Here is a 21,292-nt window from a genome sequence, read left to right as displayed (position 1 = left end):
GGAAGATGAAGTTTTTCTATACCCAGCATGCCTTGCGATATACTTAGGCAAATGAGGTGAGAGCCCGACCAATCCCACGCTACTCTGCTGAATGCTCCTCATCTGCATAAAGAGAACACTGTCCCAATGCAGCAGAGTGGCGCAGCGGAAGCGTGCTGGGCCCATAACCCAGAGGTCGATGGATCGAAACCATCCTCTGCTAATTTTGCTTGATTTTTCTTCCAAGGACCAAGCTGTCATTTTAAGGCTGCCAGCAAGGAAAAGCGCAAGCTTGTGCCAGCTATGGTAGAAACGACTTCTGAACTATCTGTGTCTGCTGAAATACAAGAGAGGGATCGTCAAGGGATCCACCCTGTACCTTGAAAGTAAAGACACACAATAATAAGCATAAATGACTGGTGGGACCTTCAAACACTTTTCTGGGCATGCTTTGAATATCATTCTTCCCTTTTTGTTCTGCTCTTATCTATCTCCTGGGCATTTCCTGGAATGTTCTCTCTTTCTTTTCCCTGCTTTGCTTCCCATGCTGCCTCTATATGTTCATATCCATTATTTGTACTGCTGCTTACCATTCTTCTCTTCTTCACAGCTTTGTCCTTGGTTTCAATCCCAGTTCCTTACAATCTGCTAAAACCTTTCTACTGCTTCTCATGTTGGTATCTAAACCAAATGCACCATTGAAGCTGGTGCAAGATAGACATTGAACTCAGGGTCGTAATGTTTAGAACCGAGATTGCACAGATCAGAGGGCGTTGGTGGTATAGTGGTGAGCATAGCTGCCTTCCAAGCAGTTGACCTGGGTTCGATTCCCGGCCAACGCAGTACCAATTCTTATATATTCTGCAATCAGGATATATTTTAATGCAACATGTCACAAAATGGAAATATCATGAACAGATTAATCAGCCATTATATAAAAAATAAACAAATATGTAGGCAAGCATCTCGATCGCCCCTTCTGCCATACTCATTGTCCTACTATATGATAAGTTTCATAAAGCAGAGTCACCACTCACATGAGCTGGTAATAAATATGTTACAGTGGGAAGACAATGAACGGGCTGAGGCCCGACCACACTTTATACCTAAAGCATCTCTATGTTAAAAAGCATTCCTAGGTAATGTCTAGCCTCTGAAAAAAATATGTAAAATCCATCGATAAATCTGGCAAAAGTCCCCAATATTTTGGGCATACTTGTGCTCTCACCTGAATGTAGCGCCACCTTGTAGGCGCCGAAGGTAACTGCGGCTCACAAAATGTTTTATCAGAAGGCAAGTTGAGAGGAATCCAAGAGGCAGATGTTCTTGGAAAGAGCCTCTGACTGCAGCAGGAAGGATGGATGCTTCAAATTTGCACAGTTTCCTGCCCATCGTCCTCTCACGTCCCGAACGCCCATGTCACTCCCCTGAATGCTCCTCATCTGCATAAAGAGAACACTCTGATAAAGGAGCAGAGTGGCGCAGCGGAAGCGTGCTGGGCCCATAACCCAGAGGTCGATGGATCGAAACCATCCTCTGCTAATTTTGCTTGATTTTTCTTCCAAGGACCAAGCTGTCATTTCCACGCTGCCGGAAAGGAAAAGCGCAAGCTTGTGCCAGCTAAGTGATATAAGACTTCTCAACTATCTGTGTCTGCTGAAATACAAGAGAGGGAGTGTCAAAGGATCCACCCTGTACTTTGAAAGTAAAGACACACAATAATAAGCATACATGACTGGTGGGACCTTCAAACACTTTTCTGTGCAGGCTTTGAATTTCATTCTTCCCTTTTTGTTCTGCTCTTATCTATCTCCTGGGCATTTCATGGAATGTTCTCTCTTTCTCTTCCCTGCTTTGCTTCCCTTGCTGCCTCTATATGTTATATATATATATTAATTGTACTGCTGCTTTCCATTCTTCTCATCTGCACAGCTTTGTCCTTGGTTTTAATCCCCAGTTCCTTACCCTCTGCAAATAACGTTCTACTGCTTTTCATGTTGGTATCTAAACCAAATGCACCATTGAAGCTGGTGCAAGATAGTCATTGATCTCTGGGTCATAATATTTAGAACCGAGAGCGCAAATGTCAGAGGGCGTTGGTGGTATAGTGGTGAGCATAGCTGCTTCCCAAGCAGTTGACCCGGGTTCGATTCCCGGCCAACGCAATGCAAATACTTATATATTCTGCAAGCAGGATATACTTTAATTCAACATTTCACAAAATGGAAATATCATGAACAGATTAATCAGCCATATATAAAGAAATAAACAAATACGTAGGCAAACCTCTCAATCACCCCTTCTGCTACATTCATTGGCCTAATATATGATAAGTTTCATAAAGCAGAGTCACCACTCACATGTGCTGGTAATAAATATGTTACAGTGGGCAGACAATGAAAGGGCTGAGGCCCCACCAGACATTATAACTCTAGCATCTCTATGTTAGAAAGCATTTCTAGGCAATATCTAGCCTCTGAAAAAAATATACAAGATCCACCGATAAATCTGTCAAAAGTCCTTAACATTTTGTGCATACTTGTGCTCTCACCTGCATGTAGCGCCACCTTGTAGCTGTCGAAGGTACCTGCGGCTCACAAAATGTTTTATCAGAAGGCAAGTTGAGAGGAATCCAAGGGGCAGATGTCCATGGAAAGAGCGTCTCAATGCAGCAGGAAGGTTGGATGATTCAAATTTGCATAGTTTCCTGTCCAACGTCCACTCACGTCCCGAACGCTCCCAAACGCTCAAAAGCCTCACACCGGGCAAGCCCTCAGCGGGTAGATCTCTGGCACCCAGGTAAAGCCAAATCCTGAGCATGCTAGCGCTAGTATCACAGAGAGAGATATAGAGGGTTCAAGAGCTGCTGTCTTGATAAAGGTTTGAAACGGCTAGTGCCTGAGAATGTCTGACTTTCAGTTATGACTGATTGCGAGAGGGGAAGATGAAGTTTTTCTATACCCAGCATGCCTTGTGATATACTTAGGCAAATGAGGTGAGAGCCCGACCAATCCCACGCTACTCTGCTGAATGCTCCTCATCTGCATAAAGAGAACACTTTCCCATAGCAGCAGAGTGGCGCAGCGGAAGCGTGCTGGGCCCATAACCCAGAGGTCGATGGATCGAAACCATCCTCTGCTAATTTTGCTTGATTTTGCTTCCAAGGACCAAGCTGTCATTTTAAGGCTGCCAGCAAGGAAAAGCGCAAGCTTGTGCCAGCTATGGTAGAAACGACTTCTGAACTATCTGTGTCTGCTGAAATACAAGAGAGGGATCGTCAAGGGATCCACCCTGTACCTTGAAAGTAAAGACACACAATAATAAGCATAAATGACTGGTGGGACCTTCAAACACTTTTCTGGGCATGCTTTGAATATCATTCTTCCCTTTTTGTTCTGCTCTTATCTATCTCCTGGGCATTTCCTGGAATGTTCTCTCTTTCTTTTCCCTGCTTTGCTTCCCATGCTGCCTCTATATGTTCTTATCCATTATTTGTACTGCTGCTTACCATTCTTCTCTTCTTCACAGCTTTGTCCTTGGTTTCAATCCCAGTTCCTTACAATCTGCTAAAACCTTTCTACTGCTTCTCATGTTGGTATCTAAACCAAATGCACCATTGAAGCTGGTGCAAGATAGACATTGAACTCAGGGTCGTAATGTTTAGAACCGAGATTGCACAGATCAGAGGGCGTTGGTGGTATAGTGGTGAGCATAGCTGAGTTCCAAGCATTTGACCCGGGTTCGATTCCCGGCCAACGCAGTACCAATTCTTATATATTCTGCAATCAGGATATATTTTAATGCAACATGTCACAAAATGGAAATATCATGAACAGATTAATCAGCCATTATATAAAAAATAAACAAATATGTAGGTAAGCATCTCGATCGCCCCTTCTGCCATACTCATTGTCCTACTATATGATAAGTTTCATAAAGCAGAGTCACCACTCACATGAGCTGGTAATAAATATGTTACAGTGGGAAGACAATGAACGGGCTGAGGCCCGACCACACATTATACCTAAAGCATCTCTATGTTAAAAAGCATTCCTAGGTAATGTCTAGCCTCTGAAAAAAATATGTAAAATCCATCGATAAATCTGGCAAAAGTCCCCAATATTTTGGGCATACTTGTGCTCTCACCTGAATGTAGCGCCACCTTGTAGGCGCCGAAGGTAACTGCGGCTCACAAAATGTTTTATCAGAAGGCAAGTTGAGAGGAATCCAAGAGGCAGATGTTCTTGGAAAGAGCCTCTGACTGCAGCAGGAAGGATGGATGCTTCAAATTTGCACAGTTTCCTGCCCATCGTCCTCTCACGTCCCGAACGCCCACGTCACTCCCCTGAATGCTCCTCATCTGCATAAAGAGAACACTCTGATAAAGGAGCAGAGTGGCGCAGCGGAAGCGTGCTGGGCCCATAACCCAGAGGTCGATGGATCAAAACCATCCTCTGCTAATTTTGCTTGATTTTTCTTCCAAGGACCAAGCTGTCATTTCCACTCTGCCGGAAAGGAAAAGCGCAAGCTTGTGCCAGCTAAGTGATATAAGACTTCTCAACTATCTGTGTCTGCTGAAATACAAGAGAGGGAGTGTCAAAGGATCCACCCTGTACTTTGAAAGTAAAGACACACAATAATAAGCATACATGACTGGTGGGACCTTCAAACACTTTTCTGTGCAGGCTTTGAATTTCATTCTTCCCTTTTTGTTCTGCTCTTATCTATCTCCTGGGCATTTCATGGAATGTTCTCTCTTTCTCTTCCCTGCTTTGCTTCCCTTGCTGCCTCTATATGTTATATATATATATTAATTGTACTGCTGCTTTCCATTCTTCTCATCTGCACAGCTTTGTCCTTGGTTTTAATCCCCAGTTCCTTACCCTCTGCAAATAACGTTCTACTGCTTTTCATGTTGGTATCTAAACCAAATGCACCATTGAAGCTGGTGCAAGATAGTCATTGATCTCTGGGTCATAATATTTAGAACCGAGAGCACAAATGTCAGAGGGCGTTGGTGGTATAGTGGTGAGCATAGCTGCTTCCCAAGCAGTTGACCCGGGTTCGATTCCCGGCCAACGCAATGCAAATACTTATATATTCTGCAAGCAGGATATACTTTAATTCAACATTTCACAAAATGGAAATATCATGAACAGATTAATCAGCCATATATAAAGAAATAAACAAATACGTAGGCAAACCTCTTGATCGCCCCTTCTGCTACATTCATTGGCCTAATATATGATAAGTTTCATAAAGCAGAGTCACCACTCACATGTGCTGGTAATAAATATGTTACAGTGGGCAGACAATGAAAGGGCTGAGGCCCGACCAGACATTATAACTCTAGCATCTCTATGTTAGAAAGCATTTCTAGGCAATATCTAGCCTCTGAAAAAAATATACAAGATCCACCGATAAATCTGTCAAAAGTCCTTAACATTTTGTGCATACTTGTGCTCTCACCTGCATGTAGCGCCACCTTGTAGCTGTCGAAGGTACCTGCGGCTCACAAAATGTTTTATCAGAAGGCAAGTTGAGAGGAATCCAAGGGGCAGATGTCCATGGAAAGAGCGTCTCAATGCAGCAGGAAGGTTGGATGATTCAAATTTGCATAGTTTCCTGTCCAACGTCCACTCACGTCCCGAACGCACTCAAAAGCCTCGCCCTCACCGGGTAGATCTCTGGCACCCAGGTAAAGCCAAATCCTGAGCATGCTAGCGCTAGTATCAGAGAGAGAGATATAGAGGGTTCAAGAGCTGCTGTCTTGATAAAGGTTTGAAACGGCTAGTGCCTGAGAATGTCTGACTTTCAGTTATGACTGATTGCGAGAGGGGAAGATGAAGTTTTTCTATACCCAGCATGCCTTGCGATATACTTAGGCAAATGAGGTGAGAGCCCGACCAATCCCACGCTACTCTGCTGAATGCTCCTCATCTGCATAAAGAGAACACTTTCCCAAAGCAGCAGAGTGGCGCAGCGGAAGCGTGCTGGGCCCATAACCCAGAGGTCGATGGATCGAAACCATCCTCTGCTAATTTTGCTTGATTTTTCTTCCAAGGACCAAGCTGTCATTTTAAGGCTGCCAGCAAGGAAAAGCGCAAGCTTGTGCCAGCTATGGTAGAAACGACTTCTGAACTATCTGTGTCTGCTGAAATACAAGAGAGGGATCGTCAAGGGATCCACCCTGTACCTTGAAAGTAAAGACACACAATAATAAGCATAAATGACTGGTGGGACCTTCAAACACTTTTCTGGGCATGCTTTGAATATCATTCTTCCCTTTTTGTTCTGCTCTTATCTATCTCCTGGGCATTTCCTGGAATGTTCTCTCTTTCTTTTCCCTGCTTTGCTTCCCATGCTGCCTCTATATGTTCTTATCCATTATTTGTACTGCTGCTTACCATTCTTCTCTTCTTCACAGCTTTGTCCTTGGTTTCAATCCCAGTTCCTTACAATCTGCTAAAACCTTTCTACTGCTTCTCATGTTGGTATCTAAACCAAATGCACCATTGAAGCTGGTGCAAGATAGACATTGAACTCAGGGTCGTAATGTTGAGAACCGAGATTACACAGATCAGAGGGCGTTGGTGGTATAGTGGTGAGCATAGCTGCCTTCCAAGCAGTTGACCCGGGTTCGATTCCCGGCCAACGCAGTGCCAAATCTTATATATTCTGCAATCAGGATATATTTTAATGCAACATGTCACAAAATGGAAATATCATGAACAGATTAATCAGCCATTATATAAAAAATAAACAAATATGTAGGCAAGCATCTCGATCGCCCCTTCTGCTATACTCATTGTCCTACTATATGATAAGTTTCATAAAGCAGAGTCACCACTCACATGAGCTGGTAATAAATATGTTACAGTGGGAAGACAATGAACGGGCTGAGGCCCGACCACACATTATAACTAAAGCATCTCTATGTTAAAAAGCATTCCTAGGTAATGTCTAGCCTCTGAAAAAAATATGTAAAATCCATCGATAAATCTGGCAAAAGTCCCCAATATTTTGGGCATACTTGTGCTCTCACCTGAATGTAGCGCCACCTTGTAGGCGCCGAAGGTAACTGCGGCTCACAAAATGTTTTATCAGAAGGCAAGTTGAGAGGAATCCAAGAGGCAGATGTCCTTGGAAAGAGCCTCTGACTGCAGCAGGAAGGATGAATGCTTCAAAATTGCACAGTTTCCTGCCCATCGTCCTCTCACGTCCCGAACGCCCACGTCACTCCCCTGAATGCTCCTCATCTGCATAAAGAGAACACTCTGAAAAAGGAGCAGAGTGGCGCAGCGGAAGCGTGCTGGGCCCATAACCCAGAGGTCGATGGATCGAAACCATCCTATGCTAATTTTGCTTGATTTTTCTTCCAAGGACCAAGCTGTCATTTCCACGCTGCCGGAAAGGAAAAGCGCAAGCTTGTGCCAGCTAAGTGATATAAGACTTCTCAACTATCTGTGTCTGCTGAAATACAAGAGAGGGAGTGTCAAAGGATCCACCCTGTACTTTGAAAGTAAAGACACACAATAATAAGCATACATGACTGGTGGGACCTTCAAACACTTTTCTGTGCAGGCTTTGAATTTCATTCTTCCCTTTTTGTTCTGCTCTTATCTATCTCCTGGGCATTTCATGGAATGTTCTCTCTTTCTCTTCCCTGCTTTGCTTCCCTTGCTGCCTCTATATGTTATATATATATTAATTGTACTGCTGCTTTCCATTCTTCTCTTCTGCACAGCTTTGTCCTTGGTTTTAATCCCCAGTTCCTTACCCTCTGCAAATAACGTTCTACTGCTTTTCATGTTGGTATCTAAACCAAATGCACCATTGAAGCAGGTGCAAGATAGTCATTGATCTCTGAGTCATAATATTTAGAACCGAGAGCGCAAATGTCAGAGGGCGTTGGTGGTATAGTGGTGAGCATAGCTGCTTCCCAAGCAGTTGACCCGGGTTCGATTCCCGGCCAACGCAATGCAAATACTTATATATTCTGCAAGCAGGATATACTTTAATTCAACATTTCACAAAATGGAAATATCATGAACAGATTAATCAGCCATATATAAAGAAATAAACAAATACGTAGGCAAACCTCTCGATCGCCCCTTCTGCTACATTCATTGTCCTAATATATGATAAGTTTCATAAAGCAGAGTCACCACTCACATGTGCTGGTAATAAATATGTTACAGTGGGCAGACATTATAACTCTAGCTTCTCTATGTTAGAAAGCATTTCTAGGCAATATCTAGCCTCTGAAAAAAATATACAAGATCCACCGATAAATCTGTCAAAAGTCCTTAACATTTTGTGCATACTTGTGCTCTCACCTGCATGTAGCGCCACCTTGTAGCTGTCGAAGGTAACTGCGGCTCACAAAATGTTTTATCAGAAGGCAAGTTGAGAGGAATCCAAGAGGCAGATGTCCATGGAAAGAGCGTCTTACTGCAGCAGGAAGGTTGGATGATTCAAATTTGCATAGTTTCGTGTCCAACGTCCACAACGCTCCCAAACGCTCAAAAGCCTCACACCGGGCAAGCCCTCACCGGGTAGATCTCTGGCACCCAGGTAAAGCCAAATCCTGAGCATGCTAGCGCTAGTATCACAGAGAGAGATATAGAGGGTTCAAGAGCTGCTGTCTTGATAAAGGTTTGAAACGGCTAGTGCCTAAGAGTGTCTGACTTTCAGTTATGACTGATTGTGAGAGGGGAAGATGACGTTTTTCTATACCCAGCATGCCTTGCGATATACTTAGGCAAATGAGGTGAGAGCCCGACCAATCCCACGCTACTCTGCTGAATGCTCCTCATCTGCATAAAGAGAACACTTTCCCAAAGCAGCAGCGTGGCGCAGCGGAAGCGTGCTGGGCCCATAACCCAGAGGTTGATGGATCGAAACCATCCTCTGCTAATTTTGCTTGATTTTTCTTCCAAGGACCAAGCTGTCATTTCCAGGCTGCCAGCAAGGAAAAGCGCAAGCTTGTGCCAGCTATGGTAGAAACGACTTCTGAACTATCTGTGTCTGCTGAAATACAAGAGAGGGATCGTCAAAGGATCCACCCTGTACCTTGAAAGTAAAGACACACAATAATAAGCATAAATGACTGGTGGGACCTTCAAACACTTTTCTGGGCATGCTTTGAATATCATTCTTCCCTTTTTGTTCTGCTCTTATCTATCTCCTGGGCATTTCCTGGAATGTTCTCTCTTTCTTTTCCCTGCTTTGCTTCCCATGCTGCCTCTATATGTTCATATCCATTATTTGTACTGCTGCTTACCATTCTTCTCTTCTTCACAGCTTTGTCCTTGGTTTCAATCCCAGTTCCTTACAATCTGCTAAAACCTTTCTACTGCTTCTCATGTTGGTATCTAAACCAAATGCACCATTGAAGCTGGTGCAAGATAGACATTGAACTCAGGGTCGTAATGTTTAGAACCGAGATTGCACAGATCAGAGGGCGTTGGTGGTATAGTGGTGAGCATAGCTGCCTTCCAAGCAGTTGACCCGGGTTCGATTCCCGGCCAACGCAGTACCAATTCTTATATATTCTGCAATCAGGATATATTTTAATGCAACATGTCACAAAATGGAAATATCATGAACAGATTAATCAGCCATTATATAAAAAATAAACAAATATGTAGGCAAGCATCTCGATCGCCCCTTCTGCTATACTCATTGTCCTACTATATGATAAGTTTCATAAAGCAGAGTCACCACTCACATGAGCTGGTAATAAATATGTTACAGTGGGCAGACAATGAAAGGGCTGAGGCCCGACCACACATTGTAACTAAAGCATCTCTATGTTAAAAAGCATTCCTAGGTAATGTCTAGCCTCTGAAAAAAATATGTAAAATCCATCGATAAATCTGGCAAAAGTCCCCAATATTTTGGGCATACTTGTGCTCTCACCTGAATGTAGCGCCACCTTGTAGGCGCCGAAGGTAACTGCGGCTCACAAAATGTTTTATCAGAAGGCAAGTTGAGAGGAATCCAAGAGGCAGATGTCCTTGGAAAGAGCCTCTGACTGCAGCAGGAAGGATGGATGCTTCAAATTTGCACAGTTTCCTGCCCATCGTCCTCTCACGTCCCGAACGCCCACGTCACTCCCCTGAATGCTCCTCATCTGCATAAAGAGAACCCTCTGAACAAGGAGCAGAGTGGCGCAGCGGAAGCGTGCTGGGCCCATAACCCAGAGGTCGATGGATCGAAACCATCCTCTGCTAATTTTGCTTGATTTTTCTTCCAAGGACCAAGCTGTCATTTCCACGCTGCCGGAAAGGAAAAGCGCAAGCTTGTGCCAGCTAAGTGATATAAGACTTCTCAACTACCTGTGTCTGCTGAAATACAAGAGAGGGAGTGTCAAAGGATCCACCCTGTACTTTGAAAGTAAAGACACACAATAATAAGCATACATGACTGGTGGGACCTTCAAACACTTTTCTGTGCAGGCTTTGAATTTCATTCTTCCCTTTTTGTTCTGCTCTTATCTATCTCCTGGGCATTTCATGGAATGTTCTCTCTTTCTCTTCCCTGCTTTGCTTCCCTTGCTGCCTCTATATGTTATATATATATATTAATTGTACTGCTGCTTTCCATTCTTCTCTTCTGCACAGCTTTGTCCTTGGTTTTAATCCCCAGTTCCTTACCCTCTGCAAATAACGTTCTACTGCTTTTCATGTTGGTATCTAAACCAAATGCACCATTGAAGCTGGTGCAAGATAGTCATTGATCTCTGAGTCATAATATTTAGAACCGAGAGCGCAAATGTCAGAGGGCTTTGGTGGTATAGTGGTGAGCATAGCTGCTTCCCAAGCAGTTGACCCGGGTTTGATTCCCGGCCAACGCAATGCAAATACTTATATATTCTGCAAGCAGGATATACTTTAATTCAACATTTCACAAAATGGAAATATCATGAACAGATTAATCAGCCATATATAAAGAAATAAACAAATACGTAGGCAAACCTCTTGATCGCCCCTTCTGCTACATTCATTGGCCTAATATATGATAAGTTTCATAAAGCAGAGTCACCACTCACATGTGCTGGTAATAAATATGTTACAGTGGGCAGACAATGAAAGGGCTGAGGCCCGACCAGACATTATAACTCTAGCATCTCTATGTTAGAAAGCATTTCTAGGCAATATCTAGCCTCTGAAAAAAATATACAAGATCCACCGATAAATCTGTCAAAAGTCCTTAACATTTTGTGCATACTTGTGCTCTCACCTGCATGTAGCGCCACCTTGTAGCTGTCGAAGGTACCTGCGGCTCACAAAATGTTTTATCAGAAGGCAAGTTGAGAGGAATCCAAGGGGCAGATGTCCATGGAAAGAGCGTCTCAACGCAGCAGGAAGGTTGGATGATTCAAATTTGCATAGTTTCCTGTCCAACGTCCACTCACGTCCCGAACGCACTCAAAAGCCTCGCCCTCACCGGGTAGATCTCTGGCACCCAGGTAAAGCCAAATCCTGAGCATGCTAGCGCTAGTATCAGAGAGAGAGATATAGAGGGTTCAAGAGCTGCTGTCTTGATAAAGGTTTGAAACGGCTAGTGCCTGAGAATGTCTGACTTTCAGTTATGACTGATTGCGAGAGGGGAAGATGAAGTTTTTCTATACCCAGCATGCCTTGCGATATACTTAGGCAAATGAGGTGAGAGCCCGACCAATCCCACGCTACTCTGCTGAATGCTCCTCATCTGCATAAAGAGAACACTTTCCCAAAGCAGCAGAGTGGCGCAGCGGAAGCGTGCTGGGCCCATAACCCAGAGGTCGATGGATCGAAACCATCCTCTGCTAATTTTGCTTGATTTTTCTTCCAAGGACCAAGCTGTCATTTTAAGGCTGCCAGCAAGGAAAAGCGCAAGCTTGTGCCAGCTATGGTAGAAACGACTTCTGAACTATCTGTGTCTGCTGAAATACAAGAGAGGGATCGTCAAGGGATCCACCCTGTACCTTGAAAGTAAAGACACACAATAATAAGCATAAATGACTGGTGGGACCTTCAAACACTTTTCTGGGCATGCTTTGAATATCATTCTTCCCTTTTTGTTCTGCTCTTATCTATCTCCTGGGCATTTCCTGGAATGTTCTCTCTTTCTTTTCCCTGCTTTGCTTCCCATGCTGCCTCTATATGTTCTTATCCATTATTTGTACTGCTGCTTACCATTCTTCTCTTCTTCACAGCTTTGTCCTTGGTTTCAATCCCAGTTCCTTACAATCTGCTAAAACCTTTCTACTGCTTCTCATGTTGGTATCTAAACCAAATGCACCATTGAAGCTGGTGCAAGATAGACATTGAACTCAGGGTCGTAATGTTGAGAACCGAGATTACACAGATCAGAGGGCGTTGGTGGTATAGTGGTGAGCATAGCTGCCTTCCAAGCAGTTGACCCGGGTTCGATTCCCGGCCAACGCAGTGCCAATTCTTATATATTCTGCAATCAGGATATATTTTAATGCAACATGTCACAAAATGGAAATATCATGAACAGATTAATCAGCCATTATATAAAAAATAAACAAATATGTAGGCAAGCATCTCGATCGCCCCTTCTGCTATACTCATTGTCCTACTATATGATAAGTTTCATAAAGCAGAGTCACCACTCACATGAGCTGGTAATAAATATGTTACAGTGGGAAGACAATGAACGGGCTGAGGCCCGACCACACATTATAACTAAAGCATCTCTATGTTAAAAAGCATTCCTAGGTAATGTCTAGCCTCTGAAAAAAATATGTAAAATCCATCGATAAATCTGGCAAAAGTCCCCAATATTTTGGGCATACTTGTGCTCTCACCTGAATGTAGCGCCACCTTGTAGGCGCCGAAGGTAACTGCGGCTCACAAAATGTTTTATCAGAAGGCAAGTTGAGAGGAATCCAAGAGGCAGATGTCCTTGGAAAGAGCCTCTGACTGCAGCAGGAAGGATGAATGCTTCAAAATTGCACAGTTTCCTGCCCATCGTCCTCTCACGTCCCGAACGCCCACGTCACTCCCCTGAATGCTCCTCATCTGCATAAAGAGAACACTCTGAAAAAGGAGCAGAGTGGCGCAGCGGAAGCGTGCTGGGCCCATAACCCAGAGGTCGATGGATCGAAACCATCCTATGCTAATTTTGCTTGATTTTTCTTCCAAGGACCAAGCTGTCATTTCCACGCTGCCGGAAAGGAAAAGCGCAAGCTTGTGCCAGCTAAGTGATATAAGACTTCTCAACTATCTGTGTCTGCTGAAATACAAGAGAGGGAGTGTCAAAGGATCCACCCTGTACTTTGAAAGTAAAGACACACAATAATAAGCATACATGACTGGTGGGACCTTCAAACACTTTTCTGTGCAGGCTTTGAATTTCATTCTTCCCTTTTTGTTCTGCTCTTATCTATCTCCTGGGCATTTCATGGAATGTTCTCTCTTTCTCTTCCCTGCTTTGCTTCCCTTGCTGCCTCTATATGTTATATATATATTAATTGTACTGCTGCTTTCCATTCTTCTCTTCTGCACAGCTTTGTCCTTGGTTTTAATCCCCAGTTCCTTACCCTCTGCAAATAACGTTCTACTGCTTTTCATGTTGGTATCTAAACCAAATGCACCATTGAAGCAGGTGCAAGATAGTCATTGATCTCTGAGTCATAATATTTAGAACCGAGAGCGCAAATGTCAGAGGGCGTTGGTGGTATAGTGGTGAGCATAGCTGCTTCCCAAGCAGTTGACCCGGGTTCGATTCCCGGCCAACGCAATGCAAATACTTATATATTCTGCAAGCAGGATATACTTTAATTCAACATTTCACAAAATGGAAATATCATGAACAGATTAATCAGCCATATATAAAGAAATAAACAAATACGTAGGCAAACCTCTCGATCGCCCCTTCTGCTACATTCATTGTCCTAATATATGATAAGTTTCATAAAGCAGAGTCACCACTCACATGTGCTGGTAATAAATATGTTACAGTGGGCAGACATTATAACTCTAGCATCTCTATGTTAGAAAGCATTTCTAGGCAATATCTAGCCTCTGAAAAAAATATACAAGATCCACCGATAAATCTGTCAAAAGTCCTTAACATTTTGTGCATACTTGTGCTCTCACCTGCATGTAGCGCCACCTTGTAGCTGTCGAAGGTAACTGCGGCTCACAAAATGTTTTATCAGAAGGCAAGTTGAGAGGAATCCAAGAGGCAGATGTCCATGGAAAGAGCGTCTTACTGCAGCAGGAAGGTTGGATGATTCAAATTTGCATAGTTTCGTGTCCAACGTCCACAACGCTCCCAAACGCTCAAAAGCCTCACACCGGGCAAGCCCTCACCGGGTAGATCTCTGGCACCCAGGTAAAGCCAAATCATGAGCATGCTAGCGCTAGTATCACAGAGAGAGATATAGAGGGTTCAAGAGCTGCTGTCTTGATAAAGGTTTGAAACGGCTAGTGCCTGAGAGTGTCTGACTTTCAGTTATGACTGATTGTGAGAGGGGAAGATGACGTTTTTCTATACCCAGCATGCCTTGCGATATACTTAGGCAAATGAGGTGAGAGCCCGACCAATCCCACGCTACTCTGCTGAATGCTCCTCATCTGCATAAAGAGAACACTTTCCCAAAGCAGCAGCGTGGCGCAGCGGAAGCGTGCTGGGCCCATAACCCAGAGGTCGATGGATCGAAACCATCCTCTGCTAATTTTGCTTGATTTTTCTTCCAAGGACCAAGCTGTCATTTCCAGGCTGCCAGCAAGGAAAAGCGCAAGCTTGTGCCAGCTATGGTAGAAACGACTTCTGAACTATCTGTGTCTGCTGAAATACAAGAGAGGGATCGTCAAAGGATCCACCCTGTACCTTGAAAGTAAAGACACACAATAATAAGCATAAATGACTGGTGGGACCTTCAAACACTTTTCTGGGCATGCTTTGAATATCATTCTTCCCTTTTTGTTCTGCTCTTATCTATCTCCTGGGCATTTCCTGGAATGTTCTCTCTTTCTTTTCCCTGCTTTGCTTCCCATGCTGCCTCTATATGTTCATATCCATTATTTGTACTGCTGCTTACCATTCTTCTCTTCTTCACAGCTTTGTCCTTGGTTTCAATCCCAGTTCCTTACAATCTGCTAAAACCTTTCTACTGCTTCTCATGTTGGTATCTAAACCAAATGCACCATTGAAGCTGGTGCAAGATAGACATTGAACTCAGGGTCGTAATGTTTAGAACCGAGATTGCACAGATCAGAGGGCGTTGGTGGTATAGTGGTGAGCATAGCTGCCTTCCAAGCAGTTGACCCGGGTTCGATTCCCGGCCAACGCAGTACCAATTCTTATATATTCTGCAATCAGGATATATTTTAATGCAACATGTCACAAAATGGAAATATCATGAACAGATTAATCAGCCATTATATAAAAAATAAACAAATATGTAGGCAAGCATCTCGATCGCCCCTTCTGCTATACTCATTGTCCTACTATATGATAAGTTTCATAAAGCAGAGTCACCACTCACATGAGCTGGTAATAAATATGTTACAGTGGGCAGACAATGAAAGGGCTGAGGCCCGACCACACATTGTAACTAAAGCATCTCTATGTTAAAAAGCATTCCTAGGTAATGTCTAGCCTCTGAAAAAAATATGTAAAATCCATCGATAAATCTGGCAAAAGTCCCCAATATTTTGGGCATACTTGTGCTCTCACCTGAATGTAGCGCCACCTTGTAGGCGCCGAAGGTAACTGCGGCTCACAAAATGTTTTATCAGAAGGCAAGTTGAGAGGAATCCAAGAGGCAGATGTTCTTGGAAAGAGCCTCTGACTGCAGCAGGAAGGATGGATGCTTCAAATTTGCACAGTTTCCTGCCCATCGTCCTCTCACGTCCCGAACGCCCACGTCACTCCCCTGAATGCTCCTCATCAGCATAAAGAGAACACTCTGATAAAGGAGCAGAGTGGCGCAGCGGAAGCGTGCTGGGCCCATAACCCAGAGGTCGATGGATCGAAACCATCCTCTGCTAATTTTGCTTGATTTTTCTTCCAAGGACCAAGCTGTCATTTCCACGCTGCCGGAAAGGAAAAGCGCAAGCTTGTGCCAGCTAAGTGATATAAGACTTCTCAACTATCTGTGTCTGCTGAAATACAAGAGAGGGAGTGTCAAAGGATCCACCCTGTACTTTGAAAGTAAAGACACACAATAATAAGCATACATGACTGGTGGGACCTTCAAACACTTTTCTGTGCAGGCTTTGAATTTCATTCTTCCCTTTTTGTTCTGCTCTTATCTATCTCCTGGACATTTCATGGAATGTTCTCTCTTTCTCTTCCCTGCTTTGCTTCCCTTGCTGCCTCTATATGTTATATATATATATTAATTGTACTGTTGCTTTCCATTCTTCTCATCTGCACAGCTTTGTCCTTGGTTTTAATCCCCAGTTCCTTACCCTCTGCAAATAACGTTCTACTGCTTTTCATGTTGGTATCTAAACCAAATGCACCATTGAAGCTGGTGCAAGATAGTCATTGATCTCTGGGTCATAATATTTAGAACCGAGAGCGCAAATGTCAGAGGGCGTTGGTGGTATAGTGGTGAGCATAGCTGCTTCCCAAGCAGTTGACCCGGGTTCGATTCCCGGCCAACGCAATGCAAATACTTATATATTCTGCAAGCAGGATATACTTTAATTCAACATTTCACAAAATGGAAATATCATGAACAGATTAATCAGCCATATATAAAGAAATAAACAAATACGTAGGCAAACCTCTTGATCGCCCCTTCTGCTACATTCATTGGCCTAATATATGATAAGTTTCATAAAGCAGAGTCACCACTCACATGTGCTGGTAATAAATATGTTACAGTGGGCAGACAATGAAAGGGCTGAGGCCCGACCAGACATTATAACTCTAGCATCTCTATGTTAGAAAGCATTTCTAGGCAATATCTAGCCTCTGAAAAAAATATACAAGATCCACCGATAAATCTGTCAAAAGTCCTTAACATTTTGTGCATACTTGTGCTCTCACCTGCATGTAGCGCCACCTTGTAGCTGTCGAAGGTACCTGCGGCTCACAAAATGTTTTATCAGAAGGCAAGTTGAGAGGAATCCAAGGGGCAGATGTCCATGGAAAGAGCGTCTCAATGCAGCAGGAAGGTTGGATGATTCAAATTTGCATAGTTTCCTGTCCAACGTCCACTCACGTCCCGAACGCACTCAAAAGCCTCACACCGGGCAAGCCCTCACCGGGTAGATCTCTGGCACCCAGGTAAAGCCAAATCCTGAGCATGCTAGCGCTAGTATCAGAGAGAGAGATATAGAGGGTTCAAGAGCTGCTGTCTTGATAAAGGTTTGAAACGGCTAGTGCCTGAGAATGTCTGACTTTCAGTTATGACTGATTGCGAGAGGGGAAGATGAAGTTTTTCTATACCCAGCATGCCTTGCGATATACTTAGGCAAATGAGGTGAGAGCCCGACCAATCCCACGCTACTCTGCTGAATGCTCCTCATCTGCATAAAGAGAACACTTTCCCAAAGCAGCAGAGTGGCGCAGCGGAAGCGTGCTGGGCCCATAACCCAGAGGTCGATGGATCGAAACCATCCTCTGCTAATTTTGCTTGATTTTTCTTCCAAGGACCAAGCTGTCATTTTAAGGCTGCCAGCAAGGAAAAGCGCAAGCTTGTGCCAGCTATGGTAGAAACGACTTCTGAACTATCTGTGTCTGCTGAAATACAAGAGAGGGATCGTCAAGGGATCCACCCTGTACCTTGAAAGTAAAGACACACAATAATAAGCATAAATGACTGGTGGGACCTTCAAACACTTTTCTGGGCATGCTTTGAATATCATTCTTCCCTTTTTGTTCTGCTCTTATCTATCTCCTGGGCATTTCCTGGAATGTTCTCTCTTTCTTTTCCCTGCTTTGCTTCCCATGCTGCCTCTATATGTTCTTATCCATTATTTGTACTGCTGCTTACCATTCTTCTCTTCTTCACAGCTTTGTCCTTGGTTTCAATCCCAGTTCCTTACAATCTGCTAAAACCTTTCTACTGCTTCTCATGTTGGTATCTAAACCAAATGCACCATTGAAGCTGGTGCAAGATAGACATTGAACTCAGGGTCGTAATGTTGAGAACCGAGATTACACAGATCAGAGGGCGTTGGTGGTATAGTGGTGAGCATAGCTGCCTTCCAAGCAGTTGACCCGGGTTCGATTCCCGGCCAACGCAGTGCCAATTCTTATATATTCTGCAATCAGGATATATTTTAATGCAACATGTCACAAAATGGAAATATCATGAACAGATTAATCAGCCATTATATAAAAAATAAACAAATATGTAGGCAAGCATCTCGATCGCCCCTTCTGCTATACTCATTGTCCTACTATATGATAAGTTTCATAAAGCAGAGTCACCACTCACATGAGCTGGTAATAAATATGTTACAGTGGGAAGACAATGAACGGGCTGAGGCCCGACCACACATTATAACTAAAGCATCTCTATGTTAAAAAGCATTCCTAGGTAATGTCTAGCCTCTGAAAAAAATATGTAAAATCCATCGATAAATCTGGCAAAAGTCCCCAATATTTTGGGCATACTTGTGCTCTCACCTGAATGTAGCGCCACCTTGTAGGCGCCGAAGGTAACTGCGGCTCACAAAATGTTTTATCAGAAGGCAAGTTGAGAGGAATCCAAGAGGCAGATGTCCTTGGAAAGAGCCTCTGACTGCAGCAGGAAGGATGAATGCTTCAAAATTGCACAGTTTCCTGCCCATCGTCCTCTCACGTCCCGAACGCCCACGTCACTCCCCTGAATGCTCCTCATCTGCATAAAGAGAACACTCTGAAAAAGGAGCAGAGTGGCGCAGCGGAAGCGTGCTGGGCCCATAACCCAGAGGTTGATGGATCGAAACCATCCTATGCTAATTTTGCTTGATTTTTCTTCCAAGGACCAAGCTGTCATTTCCACGCTGCCGGAAAGGAAAAGCGCAAGCTTGTGCCAGCTAAGTGATATAAGACTTCTCAACTATCTGTGTCTGCTGAAATACAAGAGAGGGAGTGTCAAAGGATCCACCCTGTACTTTGAAAGTAAAGACACACAATAATAAGCATACATGACTGGTGGGACCTTCAAACACTTTTCTGTGCAGGCTTTGAATTTCATTCTTCCCTTTTTGTTCTGCTCTTATCTATCTCCTGGGCATTTCATGGAATGTTCTCTCTTTCTCTTCCCTGCTTTGCTTCCCTTGCTGCCTCTATATGTTATATATATATTAATTGTACTGCTGCTTTCCATTCTTCTCTTCTGCACAGCTTTGTCCTTGGTTTTAATCCCCAGTTCCTTACCCTCTGCAAATAACGTTCTCCTGCTTTTCATGTTGGTATCTAAACCAAATGCACCATTGAAGCAGGTGCAAGATAGTCATTGATCTCTGAGTCATAATATTTAGAACCGAGAGCGCAAATGTCAGAGGGCGTTGGTGGTATAGTGGTGAGCATAGCTGCTTCCCAAGCAGTTGACCCGGGTTCGATTCCCGGCCAACGCAATGCAAATACTTATATATTCTGCAAGCAGGATATACTTTAATTCAACATTTCACAAAATGGAAATATCATGAACAGATTAATCAGCCATATATAAAGAAATAAACAAATACGTAGGCAAACCTCTCGATCGCCCCTTCTGCTACATTCATTGTCCTAATATATGATAAGTTTCATAAAGCAGAGTCACCACTCACATGTGCTGGTAATAAATATGTTACAGTGGGCAGACATTATAACTCTAGCATCTCTATGTTAGAAAGCATTTCTAGGCAATATCTAGCCTCTGAAAAAAATATACAAGATCCACCGATAAATCTGTCAAAAGTCCTTAACATTTTGTGCATACTTGTGCTCTCACCTGCATGTAGCGCCACCTTGTAGCTGTCGAAGGTAACTGCGGCTCACAAAATGTTTTATCAGAAGGCAAGTTGAGAGGAATCCAAGAGGCAGATGTCCATGGAAAGAGCGTCTTACTGCAGCAGGAAGGTTGGATGATTCAAATTTGCATAGTTTCGTGTCCAACGTCCACAACGCTCCCAAACGCTCAAAAGCCTCACACCGGGCAAGCCCTCACCGGGTAGATCTCTGGCACCCAGGTAAAGCCAAATCCTGAGCATGCTAGCGCTAGTATCACAGAGAGAGATATAGAGGGTTCAAGAGCTGCTGTCTTGATAAAGGTTTGAAACGGCTAGTGCCTGAGAGTGTCTGACTTTCAGTTATGACTGATTGTGAGAGGGGAAGATGACGTTTTTCTATACCCAGCATGCCTTGCGATATACTTAGGCAAATGAGGTGAGAGCCCGACCAATCCCACGCTACTCTGCTGAATGCTCCTCATCTGCATAAAGAGAACACTTTCCCAAAGCAGCAGCGTGGCGCAGCGGAAGCGTGCTGGGCCCATAACCCAGAGGTCGATGGATCGAAACCATCCTCTGCTAATTTTGCTTGATTTTTCTTCCAAGGACCAAGCTGTCATTTCCAGGCTGCCAGCAAGGAAAAGCGCAAGCTTGTGCCAGCTATGGTAGAAACGACTTCTGAACTATCTGTGTCTGCTGAAATACAAGAGAGGGATCGTCAAGGGATCCACCCTGTACCTTGAATGTAAAGACACACAATAATAAGCATAAATGACTGGTGGGACCTTCACACACTTTTCTGGGCATGCTTTGAATATCATTCTTCCCTTTTTGTTCTGCTCTTATCTATCTCCTGGGCATTTCCTGGAATGTTCTCTCTTTCTTTTCCCTGCTTTGCTTCCCATGCTGCCTCTATATGTTCATATCCATTATTTGTACTGCTGCTTACCATTCTTCTCTTCTTCACAGCTTTGTCCTTGGTTTCAATCCCAGTTCCTTACAATCTGCTAAAACCTTTCTACTGCTTCTCATGTTGGTATCTAAACCAAATGCACCATTGAAGCTGGTGCAAGATAGACATTGAACTCAGGGTCGTAATGTTTAGAACCGAGATTGCACAGATCAGAGGGCGTTGGTGGTATAGTGTTGAGCATAGCTGCCTTCCAAGCAGTTGACCCGGGTTCGATTCCCGGCCAACGCAGTACCAATTCTTATATATTCTGCAATCAGGATATATTTTAATGCAACATGTCACAAAATGGAAATATCATGAACAGATTAATCAGCCATTATATAAAAAATAAACAAATATGTAGGCAAGCATCTCGATCGCCCCTTCTGCCATACTCATTGTCCTACTATATGATAAGTTTCATAAAGCAGAGTCACCACTCACATGAGCTGGTAAT

The 21,292-nt window shown here is 43.6% G+C and overlaps 22 non-coding genes across 22 annotated transcripts; all 22 read left to right on the top strand.

The window, feature by feature from the left end:
* Positions 1 to 130: 130 nt before the first annotated feature.
* On the top strand, positions 131 to 202 carry TRNAM-CAU (transfer RNA methionine (anticodon CAU)). The gene has a single exon. It is a non-coding gene; the product is annotated as a tRNA-Met (tRNA).
* Positions 203 to 749: 547 nt separating this feature from the next.
* TRNAG-UCC (transfer RNA glycine (anticodon UCC)) lies at positions 750 to 821 on the top strand. The gene has a single exon. It is a non-coding gene; the product is annotated as a tRNA-Gly (tRNA).
* Positions 822 to 1,449: 628 nt separating this feature from the next.
* Positions 1,450 to 1,521, top strand: TRNAM-CAU (transfer RNA methionine (anticodon CAU)). Its single transcript has one exon. It is a non-coding gene; the product is annotated as a tRNA-Met (tRNA).
* Positions 1,522 to 2,072: 551 nt separating this feature from the next.
* TRNAG-CCC (transfer RNA glycine (anticodon CCC)) lies at positions 2,073 to 2,144 on the top strand. The gene has a single exon. It is a non-coding gene; the product is annotated as a tRNA-Gly (tRNA).
* Positions 2,145 to 3,048: 904 nt separating this feature from the next.
* Positions 3,049 to 3,120, top strand: TRNAM-CAU (transfer RNA methionine (anticodon CAU)). Its single transcript has one exon. It is a non-coding gene; the product is annotated as a tRNA-Met (tRNA).
* A 1,870-nt stretch (positions 3,121 to 4,990) lies between these two features.
* TRNAG-CCC (transfer RNA glycine (anticodon CCC)) lies at positions 4,991 to 5,062 on the top strand. The gene has a single exon. It is a non-coding gene; the product is annotated as a tRNA-Gly (tRNA).
* Positions 5,063 to 5,947: 885 nt separating this feature from the next.
* Positions 5,948 to 6,019, top strand: TRNAM-CAU (transfer RNA methionine (anticodon CAU)). Its single transcript has one exon. It is a non-coding gene; the product is annotated as a tRNA-Met (tRNA).
* Positions 6,020 to 6,566: 547 nt separating this feature from the next.
* Positions 6,567 to 6,638, top strand: TRNAG-UCC (transfer RNA glycine (anticodon UCC)). The gene has a single exon. It is a non-coding gene; the product is annotated as a tRNA-Gly (tRNA).
* Positions 6,639 to 7,887: 1,249 nt separating this feature from the next.
* TRNAG-CCC (transfer RNA glycine (anticodon CCC)) lies at positions 7,888 to 7,959 on the top strand. The gene has a single exon. It is a non-coding gene; the product is annotated as a tRNA-Gly (tRNA).
* A 1,486-nt stretch (positions 7,960 to 9,445) lies between these two features.
* TRNAG-UCC (transfer RNA glycine (anticodon UCC)) lies at positions 9,446 to 9,517 on the top strand. The gene has a single exon. It is a non-coding gene; the product is annotated as a tRNA-Gly (tRNA).
* A 628-nt stretch (positions 9,518 to 10,145) lies between these two features.
* TRNAM-CAU (transfer RNA methionine (anticodon CAU)) lies at positions 10,146 to 10,217 on the top strand. The gene has a single exon. It is a non-coding gene; the product is annotated as a tRNA-Met (tRNA).
* Positions 10,218 to 10,768: 551 nt separating this feature from the next.
* TRNAG-CCC (transfer RNA glycine (anticodon CCC)) lies at positions 10,769 to 10,840 on the top strand. Its single transcript has one exon. It is a non-coding gene; the product is annotated as a tRNA-Gly (tRNA).
* An 885-nt stretch (positions 10,841 to 11,725) lies between these two features.
* TRNAM-CAU (transfer RNA methionine (anticodon CAU)) lies at positions 11,726 to 11,797 on the top strand. The gene has a single exon. It is a non-coding gene; the product is annotated as a tRNA-Met (tRNA).
* Positions 11,798 to 12,344: 547 nt separating this feature from the next.
* TRNAG-UCC (transfer RNA glycine (anticodon UCC)) lies at positions 12,345 to 12,416 on the top strand. Its single transcript has one exon. It is a non-coding gene; the product is annotated as a tRNA-Gly (tRNA).
* A 1,249-nt stretch (positions 12,417 to 13,665) lies between these two features.
* Positions 13,666 to 13,737, top strand: TRNAG-CCC (transfer RNA glycine (anticodon CCC)). Its single transcript has one exon. It is a non-coding gene; the product is annotated as a tRNA-Gly (tRNA).
* Positions 13,738 to 15,223: 1,486 nt separating this feature from the next.
* Positions 15,224 to 15,295, top strand: TRNAG-UCC (transfer RNA glycine (anticodon UCC)). The gene has a single exon. It is a non-coding gene; the product is annotated as a tRNA-Gly (tRNA).
* A 628-nt stretch (positions 15,296 to 15,923) lies between these two features.
* Positions 15,924 to 15,995, top strand: TRNAM-CAU (transfer RNA methionine (anticodon CAU)). The gene has a single exon. It is a non-coding gene; the product is annotated as a tRNA-Met (tRNA).
* A 551-nt stretch (positions 15,996 to 16,546) lies between these two features.
* TRNAG-CCC (transfer RNA glycine (anticodon CCC)) lies at positions 16,547 to 16,618 on the top strand. The gene has a single exon. It is a non-coding gene; the product is annotated as a tRNA-Gly (tRNA).
* Positions 16,619 to 17,514: 896 nt separating this feature from the next.
* Positions 17,515 to 17,586, top strand: TRNAM-CAU (transfer RNA methionine (anticodon CAU)). Its single transcript has one exon. It is a non-coding gene; the product is annotated as a tRNA-Met (tRNA).
* Positions 17,587 to 18,133: 547 nt separating this feature from the next.
* TRNAG-UCC (transfer RNA glycine (anticodon UCC)) lies at positions 18,134 to 18,205 on the top strand. Its single transcript has one exon. It is a non-coding gene; the product is annotated as a tRNA-Gly (tRNA).
* Positions 18,206 to 19,454: 1,249 nt separating this feature from the next.
* On the top strand, positions 19,455 to 19,526 carry TRNAG-CCC (transfer RNA glycine (anticodon CCC)). The gene has a single exon. It is a non-coding gene; the product is annotated as a tRNA-Gly (tRNA).
* A 1,486-nt stretch (positions 19,527 to 21,012) lies between these two features.
* On the top strand, positions 21,013 to 21,084 carry TRNAG-UCC (transfer RNA glycine (anticodon UCC)). Its single transcript has one exon. It is a non-coding gene; the product is annotated as a tRNA-Gly (tRNA).
* The last annotated feature ends 208 nt before the right edge of the window (positions 21,085 to 21,292 follow it).

Source organism: Lissotriton helveticus, chromosome 11 (genome assembly GCF_964261635.1).
Source record: "Lissotriton helveticus chromosome 11, aLisHel1.1, whole genome shotgun sequence".
In the NCBI taxonomy this organism is placed as follows: domain Eukaryota; kingdom Metazoa; phylum Chordata; class Amphibia; order Caudata; family Salamandridae; genus Lissotriton; species Lissotriton helveticus.
Note: the sequence above shows the minus strand (reverse complement) of the source record. Positions and strands in the feature narration are given on the sequence as shown.